The 19,311-nt window shown below is 35.7% G+C and overlaps 1 pseudogene; it reads left to right on the plus strand.

Moving 5' to 3' along the window:
* Positions 1-1,843: 1,843 nt before the first annotated feature.
* On the plus strand, positions 1,844-18,643 carry LOC148782501 (alpha carbonic anhydrase 2-like; annotated as a pseudogene).
* The last annotated feature ends 668 nt before the right edge of the window (positions 18,644-19,311 follow it).

The following is a 19,311-nucleotide window of genomic DNA, read 5'->3' on the forward strand; positions in this document are numbered from 1 at the left end:
TAGTTATTTTGATACAATATTATAATGGGCAATGATCTTATGCAATGGTTATATTATAGTATAATGCAACCACACTTCTAGAAAATCATGTTTGTGGTATTTATATGACCTAAAATTTTGCACACACACTCTCTTCATCTCAATAATCAATAAAAAAAAAAACAGTTAGATTTGAATCCTAAATAGGGTCAAAATGACCTCCCTCCAACAACGAATCTAAACTATTCATTTGGTGAATTTCAAGATCTTAGCTTTTACAAACTCAAAATCATTTTTTTCTTTTTTAACATTGTTCATCTAATGATAATAAAGCTATTTAAAAAATTGGAAAAGAGCTAAATTCCTTCTAAGGCTAGATGTAAACATCTTATCAAAATGAACGGCCTATGTTAATTGGGCTAAAACAATACTTTTTATACTCGATTTTCAAATTATTATTTTTTTGTGATTTTTCATTATAATGAAAAGAGTGTATATTTCAAAATTTAGATCAAACTAATGATCCTAACATAGTTTTTGAAGGTTGTTGCATTATATTATTATGCAACTGTTGCATGAATCACTGCCCTATTATAATATTATATTATAATTAATAATTATACAAATATCCAGACAGGAAAACAACGTCGCAATATTCACCTAGTTTTACAAAGTAATAAAAGTACATAATGGACCAATCGTAATTTCTTTTAGAAACTAAAAAAACATTATTTTTAGATATTTATAGCAATTTTTTAAAAAAACTTTTGAGGTAAAATTTACCAATTCGACCCATTCTTGAATCCGATCCATCCTCCACGACTATGGATGTGAATGAATCGCATCGCGGACGAGCTTTTTTCAACCTTGCATTCAACAAAACCAACCACCCGTTACCACCACACAATCTATTTATTATTACATGCCTTGAAATCCAAAACATAAAGTTTTTTTGTCCGCGGACTTTAGGATAAGTTTTCTATGAGTCAATAGAATTAAATGATTCCTCTCTCCTAAATTTTGGATTCAAATGTTTAAGGAATGGAAATCTCAACCATGTTCATAATATTTTGAAAAATAAATTTTAAAAATAAAAATAAACACTTTTTAACATAATTTGTGCATAATCGACATTAGAACGTTTAGGGGCCACCATTTTCTAACACCCATCTCGAAGATGGATGTTAAAAGCTTCGGGGTACCATACTGTAGGAGTGCGTCCCTGTAACACGCACTACTTTCCCTCTTATGTTTATGGATTTAGAAACTCTCGAATAAATTGAGGTAAATTAGGTCGCATAGTTGCACAGTAACCATTGCCCCAAATTACCGTCCCCAAAAAAGAAAAAACAGAAAAAAATAGAATAAGCAGACCAAATGACAAACAGCAATAGAGAATAATTGTTTCATACGGGCTGACATACATCTTAAACTTGTGTACAAATAGGCGGTCCATCAAAAAACAATTGAAATGAGGAGTCTACATGTTTTCTTAATAGAATTATCATTTTTTGTTTTCAAAATTGATTTATTTTTCATATTTTGATCTTTATGTTAAAGATTATACATTCTCTAAAAATTAGGAACGAATTATATTTCAAAAATAAATTTATTAAGGGGCCCGTATTTCTACCTATACGGGTTTGGCCGCATTCTAATCACGCTTCATCATTCAATTACCAAAAAAAAAAAAGCAAAAATAATAATAATAATTCATTGTAGTCGTCACAGCTGGTACGGACTTTGACAATCCTTTCCTATTTTATTATTACTATATCTATGTCAATTCATATTCCGAGAATGAAGAGACACACAATCAAAACTCCTATATATATTACAAGCCCAATGGCGTGGCAACACATACTATTCGTTAGAGATAGAGCGAGATAATGAGTAATACATTTTGTAGAGAGAGGATCGCAATGGATCTATGCAGGCCTACCCTTTGCTGCACGTCCTCTTTCACTCTTTTTCTCATCATAACACAATCAGTTCCTTCGGCTCCTCAGAAAGTTGGTAATCTCTGCCACCCATTTTCTCTTTTTCTTTATATACTACAGTTTTTGTTTTCCCTTTTTTTTCCGGTCTTCCTGTAAGTTATCTCTTCTCTCTCACATATGAAGTTTTTGTTTAATGGGTGGTAGAGGATGAGAAAGAGTTTGATTATTTGGAAGGCAGTGCGAAGGGGCCGAAGCACTGGGGCGAGCTCCATCCCGAATGGAAGGCTTGCAGCAATGGGAATATGCAGTCTCCCATTGACTTGCTTCAGGGAAGGGCTGAGGTTCTGCCAAATTTAAGGCGTTTAAAGAGAGAATATAAGCCTGCCGAAGCAATCCTAATGAACAAAGGCCATGTTATAATGGTATCTCTCTCTCTCCCCTCCTCTTTATGAGTTGGTTGAGTAAATCTACTTTTCATCTGGCTCATTGGGTCAGTGTGTGTGCTTCATGAACAAAAATGAAATTTAGTAACTTTCTTTTTCAGTTTTTTTTTTATCTCTTTTTCATTAGTATGTCTTAGAACACAAGTGGACAATCATCTCTCTCTCTGTACTTACTATTTGAACACAACTTTTTTTGTTTGACCAAATGATTTCTCCCTCATAACATACAATCAATTTCCTCCCTCGGGCAAAATACACGCTATGGATACTTTTCAGATCTCAAATTTTGGGACGTAAACTTTAAAATGCATGTAATAATCTTGGCAAAACTATTTTTCACAATAAACTATTTATACCCTAAGGAGGTTATAATTACTTAATTGGGTTTGCATCCTCTACTTTTACATGAACTAATAGCCAAGTACATGTAGATAGGCCTAGCAATGAGCCGTGCGACTCAACCTGACAAGTCCCGGGGCGGGGTCAATAAATGTGACCTATTCGGCCAGGACAAGTCCAGGGATTTCATACCACGACACAATTTGCAGTGGCTTAGGCCCACACTGCTTGTTCTTTGTCTAGGCCAACCAACCACTATCCACTTGATCAATTGCTCCTTGTTTTCGGACTATCTGTTCCCCTATCTCATGTGAGTTGTTTAATGGCAAAAGGCGTAGACTTTTCTTTTTTCTATTTTCTTGTTGTAGGTGAAGACCGTATCAAAGGCGCAGCTGGGAATGCTCAGGGCCGCTGTTGAAGAAATGAGAAATTTCATTTAGCTCATGCTTTATTCACCAAGAAAAAACAATGGAAAAATTCCTTAGACTGATGCTGTTTTTTTTTTGGTATTCGACAGGAATTTGAGAAGAATGCTAGGCCTATACAACCCCTGAACCAGAGACAAGTATACATCTTCAAGAATGAGTCGTAGAATGTGACACAAATATTATGTACTGTTTTCTTTTATTTCGATGCGTGTTCAAATTTTTTTTTCTGTTGTAATTTTTTTGATTAATAAATTCAGTAACATTTGTCAAAAAAATGATGTATGTTTAAAATTTTAAAATAAGTAATGGGTATGTCTTTTCCCACCCATTAATTAGGTAGTAGGCTGCATTCTATGTATGCAATGCTTTGATTTCAAAAAGCAACTACCACAAGATACATTCATATGATTATTATTTATTGCAAAACAAGTTCGTAGAGTGGTGGTAAAATAGAGGAATGTATGCTAAAATGGTTTGATTTTGAACCATTTATTGAACACCTCTACAATATTTTTTGGTTTTAAGATTAGATGTCCTTGGAAGTTGATGCTTGTCGAAGTATGAACATATAACAACGTACAATAGCAACCAAAAAATGTAATATCCTGGTGAAAATGGAAAACTGCCACTAGATAATGGTACACGTTAGGGAATTAGATTTATTTGTTTGAATTTTTTAAAACAAAAATGCGCGCTAAAGCAAATTGCGCATTTCCTCTCTAAGGAAAAACCCTCATTAGAAGTATTTAGGACCCCTTGTTTTGGGGATGTGACCCACTCAAACCAGTGATCAACATAGAAAAAATTGATAAGGAAAAGTAAATTCGCACCCGATCTACATGAAAAAAGACATGTATTGCATACCGACCATTTCAGTTTTGGGCATTTATATATTGGTTTTAGACTTTGGTTTTCCTTTCAAGGCTGAGGTAAAGCAATTGTATATATATATATATATATATATATATAACATAGGCTAGTGGGCCTACAGCTACATACGAGTTGAACGGTCTAGATTCAATCAGGGCCTACCCAATGATCATGATTGTATTTCATATTTGAATTTTGGGATAGTGTCTATGTCCGAAATATCGGATCAAGCCACTTTAGAGCATTCTGATATTGGAAACATTAGACTACCTCATCATTTGAATTGGGCGTCAGTTGTCCGAAACATGAACCATTTTCATTTATCAAAGAAGAAAAACTTGGGTGGTCTGATACTGTTAACATCGAACCCCGATACTCCCTCTATTTCTAATCCGGATCCCATGTAAAATATTTGGATCCTATCGGATTCAACCATTCTGATCCAATTAAATCCAGATCCCATGTTACTTTTCAGATCCAGATTAGGATCAGGGTGGATCCGGACCCTCTAAATTCTCTGCCCTATTACCACTCGGTTTTTAATGTTCGAATATTTCAGTCAATTACGTCGTTATACTAGTTTTATTTGGCAATCAGTATTAATTTGACAATTAATCCATATTGGAGTGGTTGTTTAGTCATTTAATGTAAAGCACAAAAGTATGAAACCCGAACCAAAGCCTCCTATAAAAAAGAGGAAAATTTACGTACGTATCATTTTTTCCCAATTTATTATAGTACCCTCCATATTTTTTGAAATTTACATGGACACCACTTTGCCAACCCACGTCCTTTTTCCAGTTTTGCCTCCAGCCTGGTATTTCCAATATCAGACAGGTGAGAAATTCACTCTTGTTTTTTATCTTATAACTTTTTATTTTCAAGGCCTATTGGCAATCAGAAATGCAGAACACCCCTATTTCTTTGTCTTCTTGATATTGATAATGTTGGATAGCCCTAAAACCCACAGCACATTCGACTTTAATGATACCAGACATCTCCAAATGTTTTCCTTTGAGTTGTTTGATATTTTCAACACCTCGAAGATTTCTCTTGCAAAGAAACGAGGTGTTTGGTGTTAGCAACATGAATCAGCCAAGCATTTCCAAATCCATGCCTTTGAGTGATTAAATATTTTCAACACTGGTCAGGTACTCTTGCCAAGGAACATGGTGTTCGGTGTTAGCAACATCAGATAACCTAACATACCCAATTCATTCCCCTTGGCTGCGCGATATTTTCAACACTGGGCAAGCCTCTTGCTGAGGAATGAGGTGTCGAGCATTCGCAACATTGGACAACCTAAAGGCAAAGAATTAGGGATGTTAGACATCGCTAACATCGAACACACCATGGTTTTAAGGTTCCGACATTTTCCTTTGGGAGTGTTGGACAGGGTACAAATCTAGGAAAAAAAAAGGGTGCGCTGATGTGGGTGGTGGTCTTACATTTTTCAAATGATAATGATATGTTATCAATAAGTTCACAATGTGTAGTTTCTAGGTACAAGAGCCTTTGACAATAATTAAGTGTTTTAGAAACTGGATTAGTGGGATACAGCCGATCACCCGTTTGTTCTGAGTAAGGTATCCAAGACTTATTTTGTATTATGAATAATGAAAAGGCAAAAAAGGAACGAGGGAGAATATGTGGGAAGCGGGCAAGACTAGGGTAATCACACTCCCTTATTCCAATCTTGCTTGGGTGATTTTGACAGGAAAGTTCTTTTGTGAGTTGGGGATGCATACATCCCCGGACTATAGAACGTCAACCAAAATAGACAATGCAAAAAAAAAAAAAATTAATATATTTTGGAAGTTTAAAATTTTATTTTCTCATTTTCATTTTCATTTTCAAGATCACCCTAGGGTAGAACATGGATGTCTGAAAGTTTGAGTTGATGGAACCCGTCTTTCTTAAGAGTGGAGATGCCTTCATCTTTTTTTTTTTTTTAAAAAAAAAATTATTATGATTAATCTTGAAATGACAAGGACTGTTTGGAGATTCTTATATCTAATTTTATTTAACAATCATTATATGAATATTTTGTTAATGAGTCAGGTCTTTGAGTTGTCAATTAATAATAATATGGAAAGCTGAACTAGCGAGTAATCTCCCCTTAAAATATAGGGGCCAGCGACCCAGATTAGAAACCAAATGTTTACTAAAACAATATGAGTCCCTAAATTGAAGTTGACTGTGCATAGAAAGCCCATCCAATTAGGAATTACGATTGATAAAATATATTGAAATATGGAAAAAATTGTGTTTCTATGTGAGCTCTCCTCTCTTTGTGCGTAGAGAAAGGTACTGTAGTCAATCTAGAAATTCACAATGAGTTACATTCTATGGAATAAGGCTTCATAACCAACTAAACTTAACGACCAAGAGATAAGATATGGAGATTGTCAAATTAATTTTTTCAAAATATGTGAAGTGTTGACAAATAAATTGTGTTTTGTGTAGGGCAATTTTAGTAGTCGAGATGGACCTCACCATTTCAGAAAGTGTGGCACCTAGCACATGGTCAGAGTATAACAACATGGTGGATATTGTAGAGGTTGTCACAAGGTTTGTTAAGGAGCACAATCACAATCTTGTATCTCCAAGGAAAGCTCGACTCATCAGTTCTCACCGAACAATATTGGATGTGACAAAGTTAATGATAAACTCCTTGAGCTCTGCTTTGGTAAAATCTCATAATATCTATGATATCTTATTAGAGCAGGTTGGAGGGATAGGTAATTTCCCTTGCTCCCAAAAAGACATCGAAAACCAATTACGAAACAAGAGAAGACACTTCAAAGGGGAAGATGACAATCGTGCAATGGAATGGTTAATCGATATGAAGAGATCATATCCATCTTTTTTCTACAGTCAAATTAGATGAAGAAGATTACATCGTCAGCCTACTATAGGTAGATGCCATGTCAAGGGTGTTCTACCATCACTTCTCGGGTGTGGTCACCTTTGATACTATAGTTTCATCTTGGAAAAAGTTTATATGAGATTTCAACCACATATTATAGACGTGAGGCGAACCTAAAAAACCCATCCAAAAAAGTTGTTCAACTCTGAAAAACTCACCAATAAATCATGTCAACTTTGAGATGTTGGATATGAATACGGGCTCCAAGTCGTGAAAATAGTACATCTTGTGAGCACCTAATCTAGATCACCTGTTTTGTTCATAAGGCTCTTTGATATACACTACATTCCCAACAATTGAAAGCCTGCTATTGAAGATTGGACCACTTACATGGCCAATCTGCATATTGTAATTTTCTGACCTACAAATGTTCTACAACTACAACATGAACCATTTTCTTACTTTCAACTATAACATTAAACGTAATAGGAGAATGAGATGAATTCCACAATAGAAATAATTACATTAGTAAAAAAGGAACACAAAAATACTATAACATATTTTGAATAAGGACTACAAATATAAAAAACATGAGCGCAGGCAAGCACACATTTATTATACACAAGAAATACAATAATTGTTGCAAATGCCCAAGGGGCACAAAGTAAAAATTGTTGTAGACGCCCTATGGCACCGAGTACCGTATCATGGCCAATACTTGTTTCTTGATTGACCATGACACGTCCTTGTGATTCATGCATTGGATTCCACTGTTGTGTATTGCGATGCCTTAAATTGACATTTTGCACAGTGGTAACATATTCATCACACCATCGGAAGAACCCACATAATAGAAACTTATAGTACATCCTATTTGGGTTAATAGGGCTTGTCGATGCTTTCGTAGCACAATCTAAACTGTCTTTAGGGCAATGTCGAGGTGTATATCCTCGATTACTTGTACAATTTGCAAATGCAAAGCTAAATATGAAAATATTTATTGACTTCACTATATGTATATCGTTGTGTATAGCAAATGCAAGGTTAAAGATAATGAAGGGACCAATAACACATGCGGTGAAATATTAGAAGCCAAAAATGAAATTTAAAATTTTAACAAGAAGCCCTATTTCGTCATTCACAATCATTCACCTTCAAATCTCAAACTAAAAAACTTGACCTTTGTTCCAAAATGATGATAATGCCAAAGGATGTACAACGTATTATTTATCAACATACATACTGAAATTTCCTTGGAAGAAAAATACAGATCTACCTTTCAACTTTAGTCCAAAAGAATGGTATCAAATAATAGTGACCCATGAGTAGTCGTATTTATCTTTCTTTTGATTGATAATATTTTAAATGGAGTTATATTTACCACACATTTGAACCTCCTCTTATAAAAGTTCGGATGCACCCAAGATGAGAGAGATAGAGAGAACAAATCTAGATGGAGATTTTGCAGAGATAGAGCTGTGATGGCAAAGCAAAAGCAAATGTTGGAATCGTTTGCAGGTAGTTTGGAGAGAGAGAATGGTGAGGAAATATAGGTAAATAAATCATATTAAATGTACAAGGCGAAGAAATAATTAAATTCATAAAAATTTCAACCTAAATCCCCAATATTTGCTAAAGGTGTACTTGATTTTGGGCATCACAATCAAAATAATCGGAAAAAAATGCATAGTAAATGTACAAGATGGAGAAAAAAATAAATCCATAAGAATATAAACCTAAACCCCAAATATTTGTTATTGGTGTTTCTCATTTTGGGCTTTACAATCGAATTAATCGAAATAAGATAATACAAAATATACAAGACGAAGAAAAAGTTAAATCTATAGGAATTTAAACCTAAATCCTCAATATTTGCTGAATTAATTGAAATAAGATCATACAAAATGTACAAGATAAAGAAAATATTAAATCCATCAGAATTTAAACCTAAATCCCCAATATTTGCTGAATTAATCAAAATTAGATCATACAAAATGTACATGAAGAGGAAAAATAAATAAATCCATAAAAATGTAAACCTAAATCCCCAAGTTTTGTTGAATTAATCGAAGTCAGATCATACAAAATGTACAAGACGAAGAAAAAAATAAATCTATGAGAATTTAAACCTAAATCCCCAATATTAGCTACTGGTTTACCTGATTTTGGGCTTCACAATTGAAATAATCGAAATCAGATCATATAAAATGTACAAGGAACACCAAAAAACTATCATATTTAGATCCATAATAATTTAAACCTAAAATCCCCAATATTTGATCATGAAAAATGTACAAGACAGAAAAAATTAAATCCATGAGAATTTAAACCTAAATCCCCAATTTTGGCTGAATAAATCGAAGACAGAGCATACAAAATGTACAAGATGAAGAAAAAAATAAGTCCATGAGTATTTAACCCTAAATCCCAAATATTTGCTACTGGTGTACCTGATTATGGGCTTCACAATCGAATTAATCGAAATCAGATTATACAAAATGTTCAAGGAACACACAAAACCTATCACCTTTAAATCCATAAGAATTTAAACCCAAAATCCCCAATATTTGATCATAGAAAATGTACAAGACGAAGAAAAAAGTAAATCCACAAGAATTTAAACCTAAATCCCCAATATTTGTTGAATTAATCGAAATCAGATCATACAAAATGTACAAGACAAAAAAATAAATAAATCCAGAAGAATTTAAACCTAAATCCCCAATTTTTGCTGAATTAATTGAATTCAGATGATACAAAATGTACAGAATGAAGAAAATAATAAATCCATGCGATGCGCAATGGCCCAGCTTGAATCTGGGCCGATCTGACGGTTACGACCTCATTTCGTGTTTGAATTTTATTTTATTTTTTTGCAAATCCAAATCACTTGAAATTTTTGATGTGCCTTCTTAAAAATAGGTGAATCTAATAAAAATATCAAAAAAAAATATTTTACATGAAATAAAGTGACCAAAATACCCATGAAGTTTTGGGGGTATTTTAGTTAATTTATTATTTGTGAACTTTTTTTGTGATATTTTTGTAAGGTGAGCCTTGATGAGAAGAACACATGTAAAAAATTTCAAGTGATTTAGAGTTTTAGAAAAAAAATTAAAATTCAAACACAAAATGAGGTCATGGCCATCTCGAGACCATCAGATCGGCCCAGATTCAATCCGTTCCATCGGGCTTATTCTTACAGGTACACCCCTTGACGTACCGTAGCATATATATATATATATATATATATATATATATATCTAAATGGCTCCACTGGACCGTCAGATATTGTAGTTCGTATACGAGAAAAGTGATCTGCTAATCCGGTTACCCTTTCTTTTGTTGTAAACACCTTCTCTCTCTCTTGAGGGCCTGCTTCTTTGTCGAACCCTGCTCGCTCCTCTCACATGAGTTCAAGTGTTGAAGTGCTCACAAGGTTTGGTCGGGTAGACTGCCAGAATGGGCAGGAAGGTGGGTTGCTGGCCTTATCCTCTTCATTTGATCTCTCTGTCTCTAATATAAAAATGATGTCGTTCTCTTAAAGTTTTTTTAGGGCTTGGGTCCTCCATAAAATAAATCTGGCGTCGTTCACTCAAGGTTTTTTTTTGGATTTGGAAGTAAAGTATGTGAATGGCCTGAGGTATTTGGGATTGAAGATTTGGGGTAGAGAGATGTAAAGGATATGTGAGATATCCTCTCAATCAGATGAACTCTCTCTATTTAGGATAACTAGATTAGTATCTGTAACTAGCTTGATGATCTCTCTTACTTCCTCCTCCTTTGAATTTCTCACTAGACCATTAATTAAAACGCCCAAAGCCGCCAAATCAAGAGCCTTGTTCTTGTTAATATGGTCCTTGAACCGTTCATGTGCAAAACCTAATCATCTATTTCATAGGGAAAATGGAGAAAAAACATGAATGAGAAATCTATATGGGAACCACCCGTTTTCGCCATCTCTTCAATTTCTCTATTTTTACAGTAACAAATCAGCAGCAAATTAATTAATGACATTGGCCGTTTTCCTCCATCCCTTGCATCTTTGCATGCACTTAAAGAGCATTGAAGTAATCTACAGGACGATAGATTCCATATTCATCCTGCTAGTAAGTGGTTTGCTCCACCATTTTAGCTCGACCATAAGAGATAATAAGGCTATGTTAGAACTTCTGTGAATTGATATAAGGATTTTTCCTCTTGTTTTTATTAAGATTCGATTTCAGATAAACATCGGGCTTTGGTAAGCTACCGAATCAATAGATCCATCTAATACCGATCCCTAACTACGCTTGCTAGCTCAAGAGTTGAGTTAAAGATCTCAATGATTTGATTAGGGCTGCTCAAAGGGCGAAGCTTCGATTTTGCCGAGTTGATCAACAATGGGTTTTTGAGGCATTTTCAATAAGAAAGCAATCATGGGAATGCATTGCTCAATGTTTTCTATGTTGTTAACCCTAGGAGCTGTTGGAGTTGTTGAGTGAAATGGGGGCAGAAAGTGCTACAATTTCAAAAAATTAGATCTCAAAATCTTTTTGTTTTCGGGCATGTAGGAGGGTTTTCTCATACATGTATTTTTAAATGTTTCTAAAGTCTATGCACCTGAACTTGGAACCCATATAATAGACACCAGAATCTTGATAGTTTAGAGAGAGAAATAGGCAAAATCAAGTAAAGAGAGAGAGTTTAGCCCAGTGGTTTCCTTGCTGGAATTGAAGAGACGATATGTTGTTGAGATGCTCAATAGTTGTTCTAAGTATCTTTCTCGTATGGGATACTTTCTATATAGAGCTATAAGGTGGATGCTCATTAATGAGCATCCACCTTAATGAGTATCTTTCTATATAGAGCTATAAGGTGGATGCTCATTAATTGTAGTGGTGGTTACATGTACCACCAATAGCTACATGTTACATGCAGCCCCTTAACTCACTTTTTGTGATGGTTACATGTACCATCAACGACTATAAGTTACATGCACTTTAACTCTCTTGGTTGGATTTTTTTGTTCTTTGTATTTTGTTGCTAGGCTTTCAAGAACTTCACAATTGTGGTGACATATTTCTTATTTGTACTTGCAATATGTCCATGATTCTAAATATTGGATGACTTATTGAATTTTATTTGCAAATACAACGATGTTGTTTTTTTTTTTCGCATTAACTTGGTGTACCTCAATCTATAATTACAAGGAGTGAGAAACTAGACTAATTATATGATTAGAGAGAGAGAGTAATGTAAGGGAGACAGAGAGATTGAGAAATAAGAAATTATAACTGCAAAATATAGAAAGACAAAGCGAGAGACGAGAACAGTATCTATAGGGAGATAGACAATGAGAGAGGAACGAGAGATAAGAAATTCTAACGGCACGATGGAGAGAGAGATGAATTCTTACAAAATCTTAAAAAAAAATATCCAATGGTTTTTTCCTAAAATAGTCCAAAAACGTTATTGTTATTCTTTTAGAACCTAAATGTTTTCTCGATTGCTAATAACTTCGAACATGCAAGTATAGAGGCTGGCAATGAGCCGGTTAGTCCAGCTCGACTGGGCCTCCAAGCCCTAAAACCATAGCACCTTGGATTCAAAATGGGGCTAGAGCGCCGAGCCAGTCAAAGGTTAAGTTTGTGACTTGGCTGGCCCGGTTTGGGGCAGCCCCACCCTTTTTTTATTTAGTTTTTCTTTTATTCATTTTTATTGTAATTTTATTTTGCGTGGCATACCTGGCCAAGACAAGGCCAATGCCAGGCTTGGACCAAGCCCCTTCGGCTTTGTTAGGGCTTGGCCAACCGGCCGCTTGGGGACTAGGGACGGCCCCTAGGTCCAGGGTCGCCCGCTGCCCATTGCCACTCTGATCCAAGTACATCTAATGGTCAAAATTGATTGCAACCACCTTATACCAAAAGTTAAAGGAAAAGGTTTATACTCACCCCTAAAAAATAAAATTAAGATGGACCTCAAAAATTCACTGGAAGATTTTGTTTCGTTGCCAAAAAATCCTCAAATGGGTCATCCCGACCTCAAGATGTACGGACATGAAAAGAAATATATTCAAGTATTGAAAATAGTGCATCTTGTAATGCATTATGTGTACCACTAATTTTCAAGATTATGGTTTTATAGATATGCTTGATCTACACAATTTTTGAAGTTTTAAATGTCATAAGTAGATATGAAAATAAATTTTTAGGCAATCACAATGATTCCTAGTATTCAAACAACATTTTTTGATACTACTTGAAGGTGCGACTTAGTTTGATTGTTTAGGTTTTCAGCCTTACAAAAACCGCACCCTTAAATGATTATGGCCATGTAGTATTAAACTTGTGCTAAGGTACGGGTTTGAATATCGTGCTCACCTATAGTACGGAATACATAAAATAAAGGGACAATTATAAGTAACCCTAAGACTAGACTTTCTATGCTTACCCCCAACCAATCTTTTTGTCTCACTTCCAAAATATACTTTTTTAGCAAATATCCCCCAACCCAAAAAAAATAAAGAAGTCTAAACTACCCTCTTTTATTTTTACCCCGTCCTTTCTTTCCTCTTTCCCACGAAAAGGCGGTCCGGCATAATCTTAGGGCGGTCCGGCAGTATAATGTCGGTCCGAAAAATAAGAGTGGCGGTCGAACAGTACAAGTGGCAGTCTGGCATTGAGAAAGAACGGTCTTGCAATAGGCCCATGCGATCTGGCACTATCAAAGGGCGGTCCATCAATAGCCCTATGCAGTCCAGCAACAGGCCCATGCGGTCCAGCAACCGGTCGAATGTGCGGTCCGGCAATGTCAAAGAGTGGTCCAGCACTTTTTTAGTTTAACGGGGTCCGGAAATGTCAAAGAGCGGTCTGCCAGCCCATGTGAGCCCACATGAATGTCCGGCCAAAATTAAATTTTTATGTACGAAAAATGGTGTTTTCATAAAAAAATATACCTCTTTTTACTTGGGGAATATTTACTAGAAAAGTGTATTTTAAGGAAAAAAGTGAGAAAAAAAATTTGGTTGGAGGTAGATCTCATAGAAAGTCTAGTCTGGGGGGCTTTTATTAATTTTCCCAAAAATAAACACCCATTCCACATTATTAAATTATTTTGGATTTTCACCAAATTAGTGAAAAGTATTAAACGCGGGTGTTTAACCATATTTATCTAATTGGAGAAAAGTATCAAACACGTGCTTCTGTCGAAGGTTGAGGGGGATGATGATTCCCTCGTGTATTATACCTATTTTTCTCTTGGGCATGTGTACTATGATCCCATAGGACCAACCTATCCATTTGCTCCCTCAGGTAAAATATATGCTTGGATAATTTTTCTGACCTGAAAATTTGGAATTCTCTTAAAAATCAACAGTTGATTTTTTTGAAAAAGAAAATTGGAGTTTGAGCTATTAAATACTTAGATTTTGGTGTCATGGAACAATGTAGGTTCAATTTTGGGAAGTTATTTTTTGTCTTGCTCATACATTGTTTGTTAGAACTCTCTCTCTCCCTCGTCCTTTTCTTGGAGTTGATCTCTAAGTCCTCCTAGAGGATAAATTCCCAAAGATTTGGGGTCCTAATGATACCCCTAGCTTACTTTTTGTTGAAGAGAGTGAAGGAAAATTGTTTCATGCAGGTTGGACCGCATTTCTATATATGTGGTCCACAGATTATAAAGCATCCATCTTAAAAACAGATGCAAGTAGGTGTTCCACCTAAAAACAATGGAAACTAATGGTTCGAATGTTTTTTTACTAGAATTATTATTTCTAGTTTTTAAAATTTATTTATTTATTTATTCATATTCATGATCTCTATGTTAGAGATTACATGTCCTTAAAAATTAAGTCTTAAAATCCATCTCAAAAATAGATTCCTTAAGAGGCCCGCATTTCTACATATGCGCGCTTGGCCGCATAGAAACCGGGTCCGAGAGTGAATGGGATGTAAGCTCTCTCATGAGCGCAAAACCATTTGGCTTTTCTTTTTGCAAGGCTTGACCATTGTACCTAATGCTAATGCACGTGTAACATTGTAATATTTTAGAAATAATGAACGAAAGGCAATGAATCCACTTTAGTAGTTTGCTTACGAAATGCAAACGTACTCACAAAGTTTATTGTTACTCGAGCAAAGAGACATGGAGTGTTTAGACTTATTCGAAATAGAAACTTTCAATGTAACTCTTTTCCACACAAGTTTGTTAGGACTTAGGAATGGAGATTAACATGCAAAACCAGAACGAGTACAAAGATTTCCTTGTGTTTTTTCCTTTTTTTATGGATTTTTGATAGAAGGGCTTTTCTAGAAACAATACGTGTTTGAAATAGTAGAAAATATCGCCATGTTGTAATGAAAAAATCACCCAATGAACCTTCTCTAATTCTTAATTAATCTCCATAGAAAACTTTGGTGGCTTGTCATACTTTTTCCGGTTACCGTGTGGCTAAAGTCACCTCGTACTCTACAACCTCTCCTCTTTATAAATAAGAAAGAGATCAACTGTAACCTCACTGTAAGCTTTCGTGAAAACAATAAGCTTTTGTGTTAGACAGATGAATATGAAGCTCTCTTCTTCCTTCATAATTCTCCTTTTCTTTTATCCTTTCCTGGTCTCCTGCGATGATCATGGTAATCAATCGCATGGTTTTATTACTTAGTGGAATATCCATTAAAACCCTCCATATTCTTGGTTGTGATTCTCTTATAGCCCTTGTTGATTTGCCATTGCTTCACACCCTCTTCCACTATATATTTTGGCTAATTTCTAATCTCAAAACCACGAAGTAGTTTCCCTTTTATTTTTTTTATTTTTTTCTATTTTTTTGACAAATGGAAATGTCTACAAAGTTCTCTTGTAGTTTTCTCTGAAGCATTAATTTACAAAATTAGTCAAGGAACCACTGATCCCCTGAAAATGATTCTTACAAGTCAATATTCAAGATGATCATATTATTCGAATGCCCACTAGAAAAAATCTCTCCTGTCTCTCTCCCTCTCTGTGTGGGGGTTTTTTTTTTTTATTTTATTTTTTTGCTTCTTTTAAATGAGTTGAAAAGAACAACAAAAACCACAACAGTTTCTTCAGTATATTTCGATCTCAGTTCACCCTCCTATGCGATAAGATAATATTCATTTATTATTTTGCATCATTTTCTTCTTCTTTTCTGGTTTATTTTCATTGTGTACTTTCTTTTTCTCAATGCTTCTCTAGAAATGCAAAGTCAAAATGATGTGGTTTGATGATTTTGCATTTGAGAAAGCTGAGTTCAGCTATGTGGAAGGTAGCAGGAATGGACCGGAAAATTGGGGCAGGCTCCGCTCTAAATGGGTGGCATGCTCCAAGGGCGCCATGCAATCACCCATTGATATCATTCATGGAAATGCCATATACGACCATAGCTTATAGAGCCTAAAGGCTCGATATGAGCCTGCACAGGCCAAACTTCCTAACTCTGGCCATGGCATTGGGGTGTGAGAATCCAAATATGATTGAGATGATCCGCTATCTTGGTTTTCATTAGTGAGGGGCAAATGTTGACTTGAAACAATGTTTTTTACAACCTGGAAAATGAAGGTCTTTTACTTATTGCTCGCCTTTTCTTTGGGGTAAATACAGTGGGGAATATAGGCCTCTACAAGGTACTATTAAGAGATAGGGGATACTACCATCACGACCCTAACCCCTTTTCCAAAAAGGTAAGTCAGTGGGGATTTAGGCCCCTACTATTTCATAAGAATAGAGTCAGAGACTTCATCATGGGGCTTGACAGTAGTACCGCCAAAGCCCCATCCCATTCTCAAATTTGTTGTTGTTGACCTTTTCATCAAAACTTTTGGACGCATCAGCTGGCCAGGTTTCTTTATTTACTTCCCCCTTTTTTACCCAAATCCATATCCAATGTATTAACCCAAGTACGCATCAGCACACCCACAAGTGCCTCACCTTGGGTGAGAATAATTGATTAAAACATAAAAAATTCAAGATTTAGCCAAATTCACAAGATTTTTTCATCCTTTTCATTACAATTAATTAAAATCAACTTCCCATACATCAAGATTTTTTCATCCTTTTCATTACATGTAATTAAAATCATTTTCCCCTACATCAAGATTTTTTTATCCTTTTCATTACATGTAATTAAAATCATTTTCATGGATATTCATAGAGTTTCCATGTTTTGGTTGCTGACAATAGTTGGGATGGGAGAAAGGCAGTGCTGGTGGGATACACATCAATGGAACCCAATTCGTACTTGGGGAGTTTCACTGGCATTCTCCATATGAACATACTTTAGATGGTTACTGGTCTGCCCTACCGCAGTTCTTCAAGTTTTGAGTTGCTTTTTGTTTGATATTTACAATTTTAATGGCACTATTGCTGAAACAACCACCACCAACTTCTTGTTTATTTAATGTCTTTAAAAGCTATGAAAGTATAGTATCGCCCTGGTTAAACTCGTGGTAATCTAACGGGAGCGGGAGCGGGAATGGCTCTGATTCCGAGTGTAGGAGCATCGAAGCGACATCTGCCCAAAGCTCCGGAGCTCGAGAAGCGAGTTCCGGTGAGGGTAAAAGTAGCGGATCAAGATCCCGTATGAACAGGGAGCGCGTTCCCAATACATCAGATCGAGGTTCCTATTTAACGGGAGCGCTTTCCATGACAAGTGGGATTGTGTTCACAATTCATTAGGATCGTGGTCTCATCGACAACAGGATTGCGCCCTCATCTAAGAATGACCGTGTTCTTATTTGGAAAGGATTGAGCTCCATTCAAGGAAAGATCGCGTTCTGTGCATGATTAGTCCACGCTCCATGGCAGAACTCCACTTTTATTAAAATTTGGCTTAAAATATTATTAATTTATTTTAAAATTTAATTTTATTTAAGAATTTTCTTTTAGGATGTTTCGGGAAAATAGGGATGGAGTTCCATAAATGTAGGGATCGTGCTCCTAAAACTCTGGGATCGGGGATCTAATTATTCAGGAATGAGATCCTAAAATTTAAAGAACACGTTCTGTGTAGTATCATGAGCAAGCTCCATTGTGAATGGAATCGAGAATCCTAAAAATAGGAGTGAGCTCCCAAAAAATAGAGAACGAGTTCCGATCAAGATCCCAGCTACAGAGCGCCGGAGCTGGGTTCCGGAGCTGAAGTGCACCCTAGTTAGGCGCTCCTGGTAACTATTATGTTTTATAACAATAGCCTATTGTTCTTTTCATAGACTGGCAGGTAGACCTTTAATTTTCTCAATAGATGCAAAAGGGTTTCTTTGACCTCCACCATCCATTTAAATAAGTCTCTTGACATGAATTCACATGATAAGTACGTAGTAGCTGAATATTGTAGCCTTTCTCTCTAGATATGACTTGGAGATGCAAATGGTCCATTGCAGCGCAGATGGACGAATTGCCGTAGTTGCAGTGATCTATAAAGTTGGGCTGCAAGATCATTTCCTATTGAAGGTGAGGTGATTTAGATTTACTAATGCCTCTCTGGTTTCAAGTGGGCATGAAGATTTGAGTATTTGTTTATACTAATGTTTCTGTGTGTTGGTTGTTGGAAGGTGATGGATGAGATTGACGATATCGACGATGAAAAGTGATCTGAAGAGCAAGTTGGATTAGTGAACCCGGATCATGCAATAGATTTGGAGAGAGAATCATACTATTGATACTTTGGTTCCCTCACAACTCCTCCGTGCGATGAGGGAGTCACTTGGACTGTCATAAAAGAGGTAAACATACCCTAAGGAGGCTATAATTGCTTAATTGGCTTGCATCTTGCTCCAAGTGCATGTAGATAGGCCTAGCAACGGGCCATGCTGCTCAATCCGGCCAGTCCTATGCCCGGGTCAATACATGTGATCGATTAGGCCAGGATTGGTCAAGGAATTTCATAGCTCAACTCAACTTGAGTGGTGTATAGTGTGTCATGGCCAAGAAAGTCGTAGTGCCTCAGGCCCACACTGCTTTGCCCTTTGCCCAGCCTATATGTAGCAATGTGATTAAATAATTGATGAAAATCTTTCTATACTTCCCCTACTGTAGAGAAGTTATATATTTCCCATTTCTAGTGGTCCGATCTGAATAGAAGGCTGAGATGGACCTGATCACAATGTCACTTCTCTACACTGTTTTATTTTTAATTCCTTTCTACAAAATATTTTATCGTCAAATTTTGGGTGTCCACACCTCTCTTAAACTCATGCCTTGAAACATATAAAAATATATTCCCGATAAAATAAAAAAGACTAAAATACCCCTAAAAGTTTCTAGCGTATTTTTGGTTATTTTAGTTTTAAAAATCTATTCTTTTAATATTTTTTAGGTTCATTAAGATGATGACACGTACCAAATTTTATGGGGAAGTATAGAAAGCTTACCCAATAATCAAATACAATGTTAACTATTTGTAAAAGTGATTTGATAAATTCTCATGAAAGAAAAAAAGTTAT

Source organism: Amborella trichopoda, chromosome 4 (assembly GCF_054954075.1).
Source record: "Amborella trichopoda isolate Santa Cruz 75 chromosome 4, AtrichopodaSantaCruz75HAP2 v2.0, whole genome shotgun sequence".
NCBI classification, from domain to species: domain Eukaryota; kingdom Viridiplantae; phylum Streptophyta; class Magnoliopsida; order Amborellales; family Amborellaceae; genus Amborella; species Amborella trichopoda.